The sequence below is a fragment of the Rutidosis leptorrhynchoides genome, chromosome 4, assembly GCF_046630445.1.
Source record: "Rutidosis leptorrhynchoides isolate AG116_Rl617_1_P2 chromosome 4, CSIRO_AGI_Rlap_v1, whole genome shotgun sequence".
Classification (NCBI taxonomy): domain Eukaryota; kingdom Viridiplantae; phylum Streptophyta; class Magnoliopsida; order Asterales; family Asteraceae; genus Rutidosis; species Rutidosis leptorrhynchoides.
Genome location: NC_092336.1, coordinates 76,179,801 through 76,196,222, shown reverse-complemented (window position 1 = coordinate 76,196,222; position 16,422 = coordinate 76,179,801).

The window sequence follows — 16,422 nt, the reverse complement described above, 5'->3', positions numbered from 1 at the left end:
TCAGATTTGGTAAGTTTTGAGGTTAAAAACGAGCTCTAGATCGAGAATTGGATGAATTTGGTTGAAACCCGTCACTTTGGTAGCTGCTACTGCAGATGAACTACCCTCGGCCGAGGGTCTCTGACCATCGACCGATGGAGTGAGACGATCGGTCGACGGACTAGACGATCGACCGATGGTGGAAGTCCTTCGACGAACGGTTGAAAATTTAACGATCGACCGATGGTGTAGTCCACCGGCCGATGGAGTAGTGACGATCGGCCGATAGTCTCTGACGATCGACCGATGGTCTTAGAAAGTGAAATTTTTACTAAGTGTTGATTTCTAGCCGTTATGCTGCCCGTTTGTATTTTGAGATTTTGATGAAAATTTCAAAAGTGCATAAGTGTAAAACAGAAAAATTTTAGCGGACAGATTTTCTGACAAAATTTCTATATTTGTGTTATTTGGTGTTTATGGACATAAACTAACTCGTGTATATGTATTTCTCAGGAGAAAAGGAGAAAGAGAAGGTTCAGTGATTAGATAGCTGAACACCTTCTCGTTTGCTGGTAATCGGTGAGTGGGACTAACTGTGGAATTTAGTATAGAGTAGCATGTTATATTATGACTGCCATGCTAGTTAGTTGTACTTATTGATACAGTTAGTTAGTTTATTGTGATGACTGCATGTTAGTTGACGCTTGTCTGCTGGAGCCCAGTGCGTCCCTATTGTGTGGTAGCCTCGGTAGGAGAGATCAACCTGCGGGTTGGGTTCCTCTGTGGTAGCCTAGACAGCCGTGGTGTATATATATGTGAATGACGCGTCCGTCGCGTGTGGATTATGTATATACATACGGTGGTGGAGGAACTTCTGGTAAGCCCCAGCCCGATCAACTGGTGGTTAATGGTTTGGCCGAGCCGCCAGAGTCTCTGTAGACGGCACTTGGGTGATGTTTGTGTGTTAGCTCTTTGTGACATGATTAGTATAACTGTTCTGTATACTATTGCCTGTGGTTAGTCGTACTCACTTAGCTTCGTGCTAATTCCCCTCCATCTCCTCCCTGCAGGTTATTAGCTTTTGTAGAGATGATGCTTTTGGGGAGAAGACGGGGCATGCTGATGTTATGCTTGACAGGAGCCAACTCTGATGTGTCTTTTCCTATAAAACTAAACTTTTGTTGAAACGTCACGTGACACCATATGTATTAGTTAAATGCTAGCTGTCAACTGTTTTGGTTATGTAATTATGATATGTTTATATTATTATAATGGTTTAATTAACGTTAATGCTTCCGCCACGTATTTATAAAAAAAAAAAAAAAAAATCAGCGGTGTCACATCATATATCCCTAGAAACTTGGCAAAGCGAACAAAAATCGAAGAAGAAGAAACGAGCGAGTCGGAATAAGATAGTTGTATTTGTGTGGTGTAATATATGTAATATAGTGTGCTTATGCTTTATGATATATGTAAAAATTGCTTGTATTAATAAGCATTTTTTTTATGAATCTAACTCTTGTCTATTTTACAGTATAAAAACACAAAATGGATAGACAACCCAATATTTTAAGAGACCTACCCGGAGACATGATTGATGAAATCTTGTCTAGAGTCGGTCAGAATTCTTGGGCACAACTATTTACGGCGAAATCAGTTTGTAAGACATTCGAAGAACGTTCCAAGAATGTCTTGGTTTATAAGAGACTTTCGTTTGAAAGATGGGGGATATCACATTGGGAAACCCATAAGTTACGATGTGTTTACTTTGACGCATATATTGCGGGGAACCCAAATGCTAATTTACGCAACGGGTTAAGAAATTATTTTGACTCAATGTATCCGAATATAGGACTTCATGATATAGAAAAAGCGGCTAACATGCAACATAAAGAAGCATGCTATGCTTACGGGTTAGTAATGTTCGCTTCTCACCAAAGTGAGAAAAAGAACATCGGGCTACAACTATTAAACAAAACGTTCCCACAAGTGACGGAGTCGGTAATTGGGGTAAGAAATAAGGTTTTTAGTTTATTACGAGACTGTTGGTCATTACGTAACCCTCGTCCCTTTGACGACGTTACAACACGCTGTCTTATCAACGGCCATAACGGTTATGTTCCACAAGACCAAGGATGGGAAGTAGTCCTAGTAAAACCAGAATGCATGACTTGTTTCTGGACGTATGAATTACGTGTCTTTATTGCCTTTGCTGAACGACTTGTGTACTAGCTAGAATTATCTTCACAACTATCTTGTATCAAAGTTATTGTGTGCTATATTTCATGCTTTATGTAAAATAAGCGGTATTGTAAGTTTGTAAAATATTGTATAAAAGTTTGAACGCGAAATATTATTATAATCAGTTTTTCATATAGAATTGTAGTAGTTGAATTGTATATTAGCTACTAAGTATGAACTTAACGGGTAGGTACTACCCGAATTTAAACTTATAAAACGCTAATATGAAGAAAAAGCTTTTATAAATGAGTTCATATTATGCTACGAAATACTATTAACTACTCTTAATATTCTGTATGATTAACTTGTTCCATTTGACTATTTTGAAGGAAATGGCACCGACTACTCGACACACCGTGAATATGAATGAAGAGGTTTTCCGTACTTTTCTAGCTTCAAACATAGCCGTAGTACAGGCTGTGCTACATACCAACAATAACATTGGATCTAGCAGTACAGGAAATCGTGTAGGATGCACCTACAAAGAATTCACTGCCTGCAAACCTTTGTAATTTGATGGAACCAAAGGACCGATCGGATTGAAACGGTGGACCGAGAAGGTCGAATCGGTGTTTGCCATAAGTAAGTGTACTGAAGAGGACAAAGTGAAGTACGCTACGCATACCTTCACAGGTTCTGCGTTAACATGGTGGAATACCTATCTAGAGTAAGTGGGACAAGATGATGCGTACGCACTACCGTGGTCAGCATTCAAGCACTTGATGAACGAGAAGTACCGTCCCAGAACCGAGGTCAATAAGCTCAAGACAGAACTTAGAGGGTTACGAACCCAAGGATTTGATATTACCACGTACGAAAGATGATTCACAGAATTGTACCTATTGTGTCCGGGAGCGTTCGAAGATGAGGAAGAGAAGATCGACGCGTTTGTGAAAGGATTACCGGAAAGAATCCAAGAAGATATAAGTTCACACGAGCCCGCCTCCATACAACAGGCATGTAGAATGGCTCACAAACTAGTAAACCAGATTGAGGAAAGAATTAAAGAACAGACGGCTGAAGAGGCCAATGTGAAGCAAGTCAAAAGAAAGTGGGAGGAAAATGGTGATAAGAATCACCAATACAACAACAACAGCAATTACAATAATAATCGCAACAATTATCCCAACAATCGCAACATCAATCGCAACTACAACAAACGGCCCAACAACAACAACAACAACAACAACAACAACTACAACAATCATCCCAACAACAATAACAACCGCAACAACAACAACAATCAGAAGCAGCTATGCCAAAGGTGTGAAAAGTATCACTCGGGGTTCTGCACCAAATTTTGCAACAAGTGTAAAAGAAATGGTCATAGCGCGGTGAAGTGTGAGGTCTACGGACCAGGGGTTAACAGAACGAAAGGAACAAATGGTGTCAGAACGAGTAATGGCGGAGCAAGTAGTGTCGGAGCAAGTTATGCCAATGTAGTTTGTTATAAATGTGGAAAACCGGGCCACATTATTAGAAATTGCACGAACCAGGAGAACACGAATAGACAAGGCCGCGGAAGAGTTTTCAATATTAATGCGCAGAGGCACAGGAAGACCCGGAGCTTGTTACGGGTACGTTTCTTATTGACAATAAATCTGCTTACGTTTTATTTGATTTGGGTGCGAATAGAAGCTATATGAGTAGAGATTTTTGTGCTAAATTAAGTTGTCCATTGATGCCGTTGGATAGTAAATTTTTACTCGAATTAGCAAACGGTAAATTAATTTTAGCAGATAATATATGCCGGAATTGAGAAATTAAACTGGGTAGCGAAATATTTAAGATTGATTTGATACCAGTAGAGTTAGGGAGCTTTGATGTAATAGTTGGCATGGACTGGCTGAAGAAGGTGAAAGCAGAGATCGTATGTTATAAAAATGCAATTCGCATTGTACGAGAAGAAGGAGAACCCTTAATGGTGTACGGAGAAAAGGGCAACATGAAGCTACATCTTATTAGTAATTTGAAGGCACAAAAACAAATAAGAAAAGGTTGCTATGCTGTTCTAGCACACGTCGAGAAAGTACAAACTGAAGAAAATAGCATCAATGATGTTCCCGTCGCAAAAGAATTTCAAGATGTATTTCCGAAAGAATTACTGGGACTACCTCCACATCGATCTGTTGAATTTCAAATAGATCTTGTACCAGGAGCTGCACCAATAGCTCGTGTTCCTTATAGACTCGCACCCAGCGAGATGAAAGAACTGCAAAGCCAACTGCAAGAACTATTAGAACGTGGTTTCATTCGACCAAGCACATCACCATGGGGAGCTCCTGTTTTGTTTGTCAAGAAGAAGGATGGTACATTTAGGTTGTGTATTGACTACAGAGAGTTAAACAAACTTACCATCAAAAACCGTTATCCACTGCCGAGAATTGACGACTTATTTGATCAACTACAAGGCTCGTCGGTTTATTCGAAGATCGATTTACGTTCTGGATATCATCAAATGCGAGTAAAGGAGGATGGTATTCCAAAAACTGCTTTTAGGACGCGTTATGGTCATTACGAGTTTATGGTTATGCCGTTTGGATTGACTAACACACCAGCTGTGTTCATGGACCTTATGAACCGAGTGTGTGTGCCATATCTTGACAAGTTTGTCATTGTTTTCATCGATGACATACTTATTTACTCAAAGAATGATCAAGAGCACGAAGAACATTTGAGAAAAGTGCTAGAAGTATTGAGGAAAGAAAAACTGTACGCTAAGTTTTCAAAGTGTGCATTTTGGTTGGAAGAAGTTCAATTCCTCGGTCACATAGTGAACAAAGAAGGTATCCAGGTGGACCCGGCAAAGATCGAAACCGTTGAAAAGTGGAAAACCCCAAAAACTCCGAAGCATATACGTCAATTTTTAGGATTGGCTGGTTACTACAGAAGATTCATCCAAGATTTCTCCAAAATAGCAAAACCCTTAACTGCATTAACGCATAAAGGGAAGAAATTTGAATGGAAGGATGAACAAGAGAAGGCGTTTCAATTATTGAAGAAAAAGCTAACTACGGCACCTATATTGTCATTGCCTGAAGGGAATGATGATTTTGTGATTTATTGTGACGCATCAAAGCAAGGTCTCGGTTATGTATTAATGCAACAGACGAAGGTGATTGCTTATGCGTCTAGACAATTGAAGATTCACGAGCAAAATTATACGACGCATGATTTGGAATTAGGCACGGTTGTTTTTGCATTAAAGACTTGGAGGCACTACTTATATGGGGTCAAAAGTATTATATATACCGACCACAAAAGTATTCAACACATATTTAATCAGAAACAACTGAATATGACGCAGCGTAGGTGGATTGAATTGTTGAATGATTACGACTTTGAGATTCGTTACCACCCGGGGAAGGCAAATGTGGTAGCCGACGCCTTGAGCAGAAAGGACAGAGAACCCATTCGAGTAAAATCTATGAATATAATGATTCACACTAACCTTACTACTCAAATAAAGGAGGCGCAACAAGGAGTTTTAAAAGAGAGAAATTTAAAGGATGAAATACCCAAAGGATCGGAGAAGCATCTTAATATTCGAGAAGACGGAACCCGGTATAGGGCTGAAAGAATTTGGGTACCAAAATTTGGAGATATGAGAGAAATGGTACTTAGAGAAGCTCATAAAACCTGATACTCAATACATCCTGGAACGGGGAAGATGTACAAGGATCTTAAGAAACATTTTTGTTGGCCAGGTATGAAAGCCGATATTGCTAAATATGTAGGAGAATGTTTGACGTGTTCTAAGGTCAAAGCTGAACATCAGAAACCATCAGGTCTACTACAACAACCTGAAATCCCGGAATGTAAATGGGAAAACATTACCATGGATTTCATTACTAAATTGCCAAGGACTGCAAGTGGTTATGATACTATTTGGGTAATATTTGATCGTCTCACCAAGTCAGCACACTTCCTGCCAATAAAAGAAGATGACAAGATGGAGAAGTTAGCACGACTGTATTTGAAGGAAGTCGTCTCCAGACATGGAATACCAATCTCTATTATCTCTGATAGGGATGGCAGATTTATTTCAAGATTCTGGCAGACATTACAGCAAGCATTGGGAACTCGTCTAGACATGAGTACTGCATATTATCCACAAACTGATGGGCAGAGCGAAAGGACGATACAAACGCTTGAAGACATGCTACGAGCTTGTGTTATTGATTTCGGAAACAGTTGGGATTGACATCTACCGTTAGCAGAATTTTCCTACAACAACAGCTACCATTCAAGCATTGAGATGGCGCCGTTTGAAGCACTTTATGGTAGAAAGTGCAGGTCTCTGATTTGTTGGAGTGAAGTGGGGGATAGACAGATTACGGGTCCAGAGATAATACAAGAAACTACCGAGAAAATCATCCAAATTCAACAAAGATTAAAAACCGCCCAGTGTCGACAAAAGAGCTACGCGGACAGTAATAGAAAAGATATAGAGTTTGAAATTAGAGAAATGGTCATGCTTAAGGTTTCACCTTGGAAAGGCGTTGTTCGATTTGGTAAACGGGGGAAACTAAATCCAAGGTACATTAGACCATTCAAGATTATAGATCGTGTCGGACCAGTAGCTTACCAACTGGAGCTACCTCAACAACTCGCGGTTGTACATAACACTTTCCACGTCTCAAATTTGAAGAAATGTTTTGCTAAAGAAGATCTCACTATTCCGTTGGACGAAATCCAAATCAATGAAAAACTTCAATTCATTGAAGAACCCGTCGAAATAATGGATCGTAAGGTTAAGAGACTTAAACAAAACAAGATACCGATTGTTAAGGTTCGATGGAATGCTCGTAGAGGACCCGAGTTCACCTGGGAGCATGAAGATCATATGAAGAAGAAATACCCGCATTTATTTCCAGAAGATACGTCAACACCTCCAACTGCTTAAAATTTCGGGACGAAATTTATTTAACTGGTAGGTACTGTAGTGACCCGAACTTTTCCATTTTTATATATATATTAAATGAAATTGTTATTTACATGATTAAGTGTTTCCAACATGTTAAGCAATCAAACTTGTTAAGACTTGATTAATTGAAATAGGTTTCATATAGACAATTGACCACCCAAGTTGACCGGTGATTCACGAACGTTAAAACTTGTAAAAACTATACGATGACATATATATGGTTATATATATAGTTAACATGATTTTATAATAAGTATGTATCTCATTAGGTATTTTAACAATGAGTTATATACATAAAAATGAGACTATTAATTTATGAAACTCGAAAACGATATATATAACGATTATCGTTATAACAACGTCTTACTAGGTACATATGAATCATATTAAGATATTGATACACTTGGTTAATTATGTTAAATGATAAGTAAATATATTATTAAGTGTATTAACAATGAAATACATATGTAAAAATAAGACTACTAACTTAATGATTTCGAAACGAGACATATATGTAACGATTATCGTTGTAACGACATTTAACTGTATATATATCATACTAAGATATATTATATATCATAATATCATGATAATATAACAATTTAACATCTCATTTGTTATAATAAACAATGGGTTAACAACATTCAACAAGATCGTTAACCTAAAGGTTTCAAAACAACATTTACATGTAACGACTAACGATGACTTAACGACTCAGTTAAAATGTATATACATGTAGTGTTTTAATATGTATTCATACACTTTTGAAGACTTCAAGACACTTATCAAAATACTTCTACTTAACAAAAATGCTTACAATTACATCCTCGTTCAGTTTCATCAACAATTCTACTCGTATGCACCCGTATTCGTACTCGTACAATACATAGCTTTTAGATGTATGTACTATTGGTATATACACTCCAATGATCAGCTCTTAGCAGCCCATTTGAGTCACCTAACACATGTGGGAACCATCATTTGGCAACTAGCATGAAATATCTCATAAAATTACAAAAATATGAGTATTCATTCATGACTTATTTACATGAAAACAAAATTACATATCATTTATATCTAATCCATACACCAACGACCAAAAACACCTACAAACACTTTCATTCTTCAATTTTCTTCATCTAATTGATCTCTCTCAAGTTCTATCTTCAAGTTCTAAGTGTTCTTCATAAATTCCAAAAGTTCTAGTTTCATAAAATCAAGAATACTTCCAAGATTGCAAGTTTACTTCCAAGTTTTCTAAATCCATTCCAAGTAATCATCCAAGATCAAGAAACCTTTGTTACTTACAGTAGGTTATCTTTCTAATACAAGGTAATAATCATATTCAAACTTTAATTCAATTTCTATAACTATAACAATCTTATTTCGAGTGGAAATCTTACGTGAAATTGTTTTCGTGTCATGATTCTGCTTCAAGAACTTTCAAGCCATCCAAGGATCCTTTGAAGCTACATCTATTTTTCTTATTTCCAGTAGGTTTATCCAAGGAACTTGAGGTAGTAATGATGTTCATAACATCATTCGATTCATACATATAAAGCTATCTTATTCGAAGGTTTAAACTTGTAATCACTAGAACATAGTTTAGTTAATTCTAAACTTGTTCGCAAATAAAAGTTAATCCTTCTAACTTGACTTTTAAAATCAACTAAACACATTTTCTATATCTATATGATATGCTAACTTAATGATTTAAAACCTGGAAACACGAAAAACACCGTAAAACCAGATTTACGCCGTCGTAGTAACACCGCGGGGCTGTTTTGGGTTAGTTAATTAAAAACTATGATAAACTTTGATTTAAAAGTTGTTATTCTGGGAAAATGATTTTTATTATGAACATGAAACTATATCCAAAAATTATGGTTAAACTTAAAGTGGAAGTATGTTTTCTAAAATGGTCATCTAGACGTCGTTCTTTCGACTGAAATGACTACCTTTAAAAAAATGACTTGTAACTTATTTTTCCGACTATAAACCTATACTTTTTCTGTTTAGATTCATAAAATAGAGTTCAATATGAAACCATAGCAATTTGATTCACTCAAAATGGATTTAAAATGAAGAAGTTATGGGTAAAACAAGATTGGATAATTTTTCTCATTTTAGCTACATGAAAATTGGTAACAAATCTATTCCAACCATAACTTAATCAACTTGTATTGTATATTATGTAATCTTGAGATACCATAGACACGTATACAATGTTTCGACCTATCATGTCGACACATCTATATATATTTCGGAACAACCATAGACACTCTATATGTGAATGTTGGAGTTAGCTATACAGGGTTGAGGTTGATTCCAAAATATATATAGTTTGAGTTGTGATCAATACTGAGATACGTATACACTGGGTTGTGGATTGATTCAAGATAATATTTATCTATTTATTTCTGTACATCTAACTGTGGACAACTAGTTGTACGTTACTAACGAGGACAGCTGACTTAATAAACTTAAAACATCAAAATATATTAAAAGTGTTGTAAATATATTTTGAACATACTTTGATATATATGTATATATTGTTATAGGTTCGTGAATCAACCAGTGGCCAAGTCTTACTTCCCGACGAAGTAAAAATCTGTGAAAGTGAGTTATAGTCCCACTTTTAAAATCTAATATTTTTGGGATGAGAATACATGCAGGTTTTATAAATGATTTACAAAATAGACACAAGTACGTGAAACTACATTCTATGGTTGAATTATTGAAATCGAATATGCCCCTTTTTATTAAGTCTGGTAATCTAAGAATTAGGGAACAGACACCCTAATTGACGCGAATCCTAAAGATAGATCTATTGGGCCTAACAAACCCCATCCAAAGTACCGGATGCTTTAGTACTCCGAAATTTATATCATATCCGAAGGGTGTCCCAAAATGATGGGGATATTCTTATATATGCATCTTGTTAATGTCGGTTACCAGGTGTTCACCATATGAATGATTTTTATCTCTATGTATGGGATGTGTATTGAAATATGAAATCTTGTGGTCTATTGTTACGATTTGATATATATAGGTTAAACCTATAACTCACCAACATTTTTGTTGACGTTTAAAGCATGTTTATTTTCAGGTGAATACTAAGAGCTTCCGCTGTTGCATACTAAAATAAGGACAAGATTTGGAGTCCATGTTTGTATGATATTTTGTAAAAACTGCATTCAAGAAACTGATTTTGATGTAACATATTTGTATTGTAAACCATTATGTAATGGTCGTGTGTAAACATGATATTTTAGATTATCATTATTTGATAATCTACGTAAAGCTTTTTAAACCTTTATTTATGAAATAAAGGTTATGGTTTGTTTTAAAATGAATGCAGTCTTTGAAAAACGTCTCATATAGAGGTCAAAACCTCGCAACGAAATGAATTAATATGGAACGTTTTTAATCAATAAGAACGGGACATTTCATGATACATGTTATTATATTCAAACTATAGATTCACATGCAGAATTATTAGAAGAATTTCCAGAATTACAAGGAACATGAGAATGTTCTTTAGGAGAAGGAACTGAACCAATTGATGAAACTGAAATGTTAGCTACACTAATGGCTAATGGATATGAACCAACAACAGAAGAAATTCAAATTCTAAAAGAAGAAGACAGATATCGATATAAATCATCGATAGAAGAACCTCCGACATTAGAGTTAAAGCCACTTCCAAACCATTTGGAATACGCTTATTTACATGGTGAATCTGAATTACCTGTAATAATATCGTCTTCTCTTACTGAAAATGAGCAATCGCAACTCATTTCTGTGTTGAATGCTCATAAACCAGCTATTGCATGGAAGATTCATGATATTAAAGGAATAAGTCCTTCGTATTGCACACATAAAATCCTTATGGAAGAAGGTCATAAAACGTATGTGCAACGCCAACGAAGACTAAATCCTAATATGCAAGATGTAGTTAAGAAAGAAATTATTAAACTGCTTGATGCAGGTTTAATTTATCTAATTTCTGATAGTCCATGGGTAAGCCCAGTTCAATGCGTGCCTAAGAAGGGTGGCATGACTGTCATTACAAATGAGAAAAATGAGCTTATTTCTACTAGGACTATAACAGGATGGCGTGTTTGTATTGATTATAGAAAATTAAATGACGCCACCAGAAAAGATCACTTTCCCTTACCTTTCATTGATCAAATGTTGGAAAGATTAGCCGGAAATAGTTACTATTGTTTTCTTGATGGTTTTTCCGGATATTTTCAAATTCCAATAGCACCCGTGGACCAAGAGAAATCCACATTCACGTGCCCTTATGGTACTTTTGCTTACAAACGCATGCCATTTGGACTTTGCAACGCCCCTGCAACCTTTCAAAGGTGCATGATGGCGATTTTTGACGACATGATAGAAGAATGCATGGAAGTTTTCTTGGATGACTTTTCAGTCTTCGGTGATACATTTGAATCATATCTAGTTAATCTTGAACGAATGCTTATTAGATGCGAACAATCAAATCTAGTACTTAATTGGGAAAAATGTCATTTCATGGTTAAAGAAGGCATCGTTCTTGGTCATAAAATCTCAAAGGAAGGAATTGAAGTGGATAGAGCTAAAGTAGATGTAATTGCTAAACTTCCACATCCCACCAATGTTAGAGGAGTTAGGAGTTTTCTAGGGCATGCCGGTTTTTACCGACGTTTTATAAAAGATTTTTCTAAAATTGCCACTCCTATGAATAAACTCCTAGAAAAGGATGCTCCATTCATCTTTTCAGATGAATGTATCAAATCTTTTAATATTCTTAAAGAGAAACTTACTAATGCGCCGATCATAATAACACCAAATTGGAATCTACCGTTTGAACTTATGTGCGATGCAAGTGATTTTGCAATGGGAGCCGTTTTAGGACAAAAGATTGAAAAACGATTTCAACCTATATATTATGCTAGTAAGACGTTACAAGGAGCACAAACGAATTACACAACTACTGAAAAAGAACTCCTTGCTATTGTCTTTGCTTTTGACAAATTTCGTTCATATCTTGTCCTAGCTAAAACGGTGGTCTATACCGACCATTCTGCTCTTAGATACCTATTTTCGAAACAAGATGCTAAACCAAGATTAATCCGTTGGATCTTATTCTTACAAGAGTTTAATATTGAAATCCAAGATAAAAGAGGAGCAGAAAATCTCGCCGCTGATCATCTTTCTCGTCTTGAAAATCCTGAATTAGAAGTTCTAAATGAATCGGCCATACAAGACAACTTTCCTGATGAATATCTATTGAAGATAGATTATAATGAAATTCCATGGTTTGCAGACTATGCAAACTACTTAGTATGTGGATTCCTTGAAAAAGGATTATCGTACCAAAAATGAAAGAAATTCTTCAGTGATATAAAACACTATTTCTGGGAAGATCCACATTTGTTTAAAAGTTGTCCCGATGAAATAATACGCCGATGTGTATTCGGAGATGAAGCTAGTAAAATCTTAAACCATTGTCACACAGGACCAACAGGAGGGCATTATGGGCCTCAACTAACAGCAAGAAAAGTTTATGATGCCGAATTCTATTGGCCTACAATTTTCAAAGACGCACACCTTCTTTGCAAATCCTGTGATGCTTGTCAAAGGGCCGGAAAAATAAGTCAACGTGATAAAATGCCACAAAATGTCATTCAAGTATGTGAAGTATTTGACATTTGGGGTATTGACTTTATGTGTCCATTTCCAAAATCTCGTAATAATTTATACATTCTCGTAGCCATTGATTATGTATCTAAATGGGCGGAAGCACAAGCTCTCCCAACTAACGATGCACGAGTTGTAGTCAACTTCTTAAAACGTCTTTTTGCAAGGTTTGGAACACCGAAAGCTTTAATAAGTGATCGGGGAACTCATTTCTGCAATAATCAACTTGAGAAAGTTCTCAAAAGATATGGAGTAACTCATAAAATCTCCACCGCATATCATCCACAGACGAGTGGACAAGTTGAAAATACCAACCGAGCTTTAAAACGTATTTTAGAGAAAACCGTAGGATCAAATCCGAAGGAATGGTCCATTAAATTGGAGGATGCACTCTGGGCATTTAGAACAGCCTACAAAACTCCAATTAGAACCACACCTTTTAGACTCGTTTATGGAAAAGCATGTCATCTTCCAGTAGAAATTGAACACAAAGCATTTTGGACTTTGAAGACATGTAATCTTGATTTACATGAAGCTGGACGTCTACGGTTAAGTCAACTAAACAAATTAGAAGAATTAAGACAAGAAGCATATGAAAATTCGTTAATCTATAAGGAAAGAACGAAGAAATGGCATGATAAAAGAATCAGAAGTTCAAAAGAATTTAAAGAAGGAGACAGAGTTCTTCTTTTCAATTCACGATTCAAGCTATTTCCTGGAAAATTGAAATCAAGATGGTCTGGACCATTCATAGTCAAAAGAGTTTTCCCATACGGAACGATAGAATTAATAAATTCAAATGGGATTGAATTTAAAGTTAATGGTCACAGAGTTAAACACTACATAGATAGTCCGATGGAAATCGACAACGAAGTTAATCACAATTTCGATACCACATCTAACTAAGTGTGGGGAGAATCAAGTCTTTTTAAGGATAATATGTATTTCTGTTAGAGTTAGATTTTCTGTTTTCGTGTAGTTCTCGAAAATGGAACCCGAATTGTCTTTCCCTAGCAGACCCTAAAGAACTAGTCTTCTCCCCCCATTCTGAATTTTTTTTTTTTTTTTTAGGTTTTACGAAATGAAGACTTCCTGTGAACTAAACCATGGTCTAATGCTACACGCTTTGATCACTAAACGTAATAATGACACACTTCCGAGTGAAATAGTATCATTAATCAGAAGTAAATTGGACGGAGTAAGAAAAGAATCTAGAAACGAAAATAATAAGTTACAATTTGGTAAAGGAAAATCAAAATCCGCAGCGAAAAGAAGAGCACGACACCTTGAAAGATGTCACAAATGCGAAAAATGGTCACACGAAGGTAAATGTTCAAATAATCAAACCTATTCAAACACCGAATTTGTTACTTTATGCAGAGATGGACCGTTTATATGTTTAGAAGAAAAAACGTTGAATGCTCGAGGTTACGCCTATGTAGCCATGGAAAATCAATTAGTCCGACTATCTTATGAGTGGGCTAGAGCATATCACTGAGAATACTATCTCACAGGTAAATATGTACAGTTTCTATTTTTATTTTTATTTTTAACCTTTTGATAATAAACGCTAATTTGTTCGCTATAAAGTATTAAATTGGTATTCGATAAAATTAGGTATGCGTAACCGAAATTATTGATATCATACAAAAATTTATTACATCACTGCAAAATTTACCGTTTATTCTTAAGGTATAAATATCTTTAATCATTTAACCCAAAATATTTCAAAAATTCGTCATGAGTTAAAATTAGGTCATGGAACCGAAATTACTTTACCGAAAAGAGGGGCGTATATTTTTGATAATATTTGATTGATTAAAGTGGGATAAAATACCAAAAAGATTTTTAATTTTATTTTTACCATGTTTTTTAAAATTAATATATAAATATTAAAATAATATTGTAAACTTGTTAAAATTAAATCAATATATTTAAAATTGTAAATATTTGAAAAATTAATATTTTTAATATAAGTTTGTATGTATAAAAACAAAAATATAATTTAAGTTTGGTGTGAATTTTTAATTTTATGCATTTTAAATTTAAGTTTGGTGTGAATTTAAAAACAAAAATTTACTTTATGTCGCTAAGTTAAAAATATGATTTTTAAAAATTCGTCGTAAGTTGAAGACTAGGTCGTTGAACCGAAATTGCTTTACCCGAGGGTGGGACGAGAATTTTTATTATCATTATTTTTAATCTTATTGACTCAAAGTATGCCAAAAAAAAAAGAAAAAAAAAATCCAATATGTTTAAAAACTTTGGTAAAATTTAATCATTTTTCTACGCTAATCACCCTCAATAATTTAAATTGTTAATGATTTCTTGCAAATGAGGGCATTGCAAGATCTTAAGTGTGGGAAGGGGTTAAATTCTTTCGAATTTTAAAATTTTTACTTTATACACTTGGTTACCATTAGAAATACTAGTAAAGCAGTAGTTGTATTAGAATCTAGTGCTCTCTGATAATAAAGAACAGCCCTAGTCTTATATACTGACTACCCAATTCTAGTAAGATTTTTCAAAATTTTTAATTAAATGAACTCAAAATCATGTTTATACATATTTATGAACGATAAAACTAGGTGTTAACACCGAAATTATTGTTACCTTGGAAAGGACATAAATTGAGAAACAAACCAAAAATGTTAGAATTCATTTAAAATGGAATAGAGGAGAACAAAAAGGAAAAATAAAAGCCAAGTGTGGGAAATTTTTACCAAGTTATTCAAAATATATATCACATATTTTTGTACAAATAATTGAAAATACTTTTGTTTTGGACGATAATTAACTGTTTTACCCAATGAAAGAAAAGAAGGGATGGATCTACGCGATGAATCAATTCCATCATTAAAAGGAAGTAAAGTCTTCCGAAAAAGAAACGCGCTTCTTGATTTAGGTCATGAAGTTGTCGTCCAGACCAGCTGTAGGTTGACGAAAAACCTAGAAAAGTCATCACTAAAATCAGCAGGAAATCCACGGACCTCAGCATCAAACAGGGTCGCCAAGTGGTCAGATTTATCCTAACCATGAGAAGGATTTATCTCGTGCAATGGGGGGCACCGTGCAAATTAGCTTGATAAGACTAATGAATCAGATCCCCAGAAAGGATAATCTCCTTAAAGATCAAAAACCAGCTTTTAAGACTGATATTACTCAATTCTTGAGATTGACATTAAAGATTGAGAATTACAAACTCATGGAATTCGATGATATCTAAACTCGAGCTTGAACGAGAAAATATTTTGATCAAAATTACAAACCAATTTGTTTTCCGAAAACCCATTTTCAATGCGTTCATTACCATTGAACATAAAATACTAGGAATTCACCTGGAATTCATTAGGTCACCTGAATCAAATCGGGTGTCAACCGTAAGAACGGTGGTTGCATAGCATGGTCAAAGACATGACCTTGTGCCAGACTGAAAAATTATAAGGGTGAGCTTTACTATTGCTCCTACCAAGGATAGTAATTGCGTCCGACATGTTATAGATCATAATTAAAAGCATGTCAGGGGACACTTCCTTAACAGTTGCTTGTTCAACGCTTTCCTTTACAACCGGACAGTAGTTTAT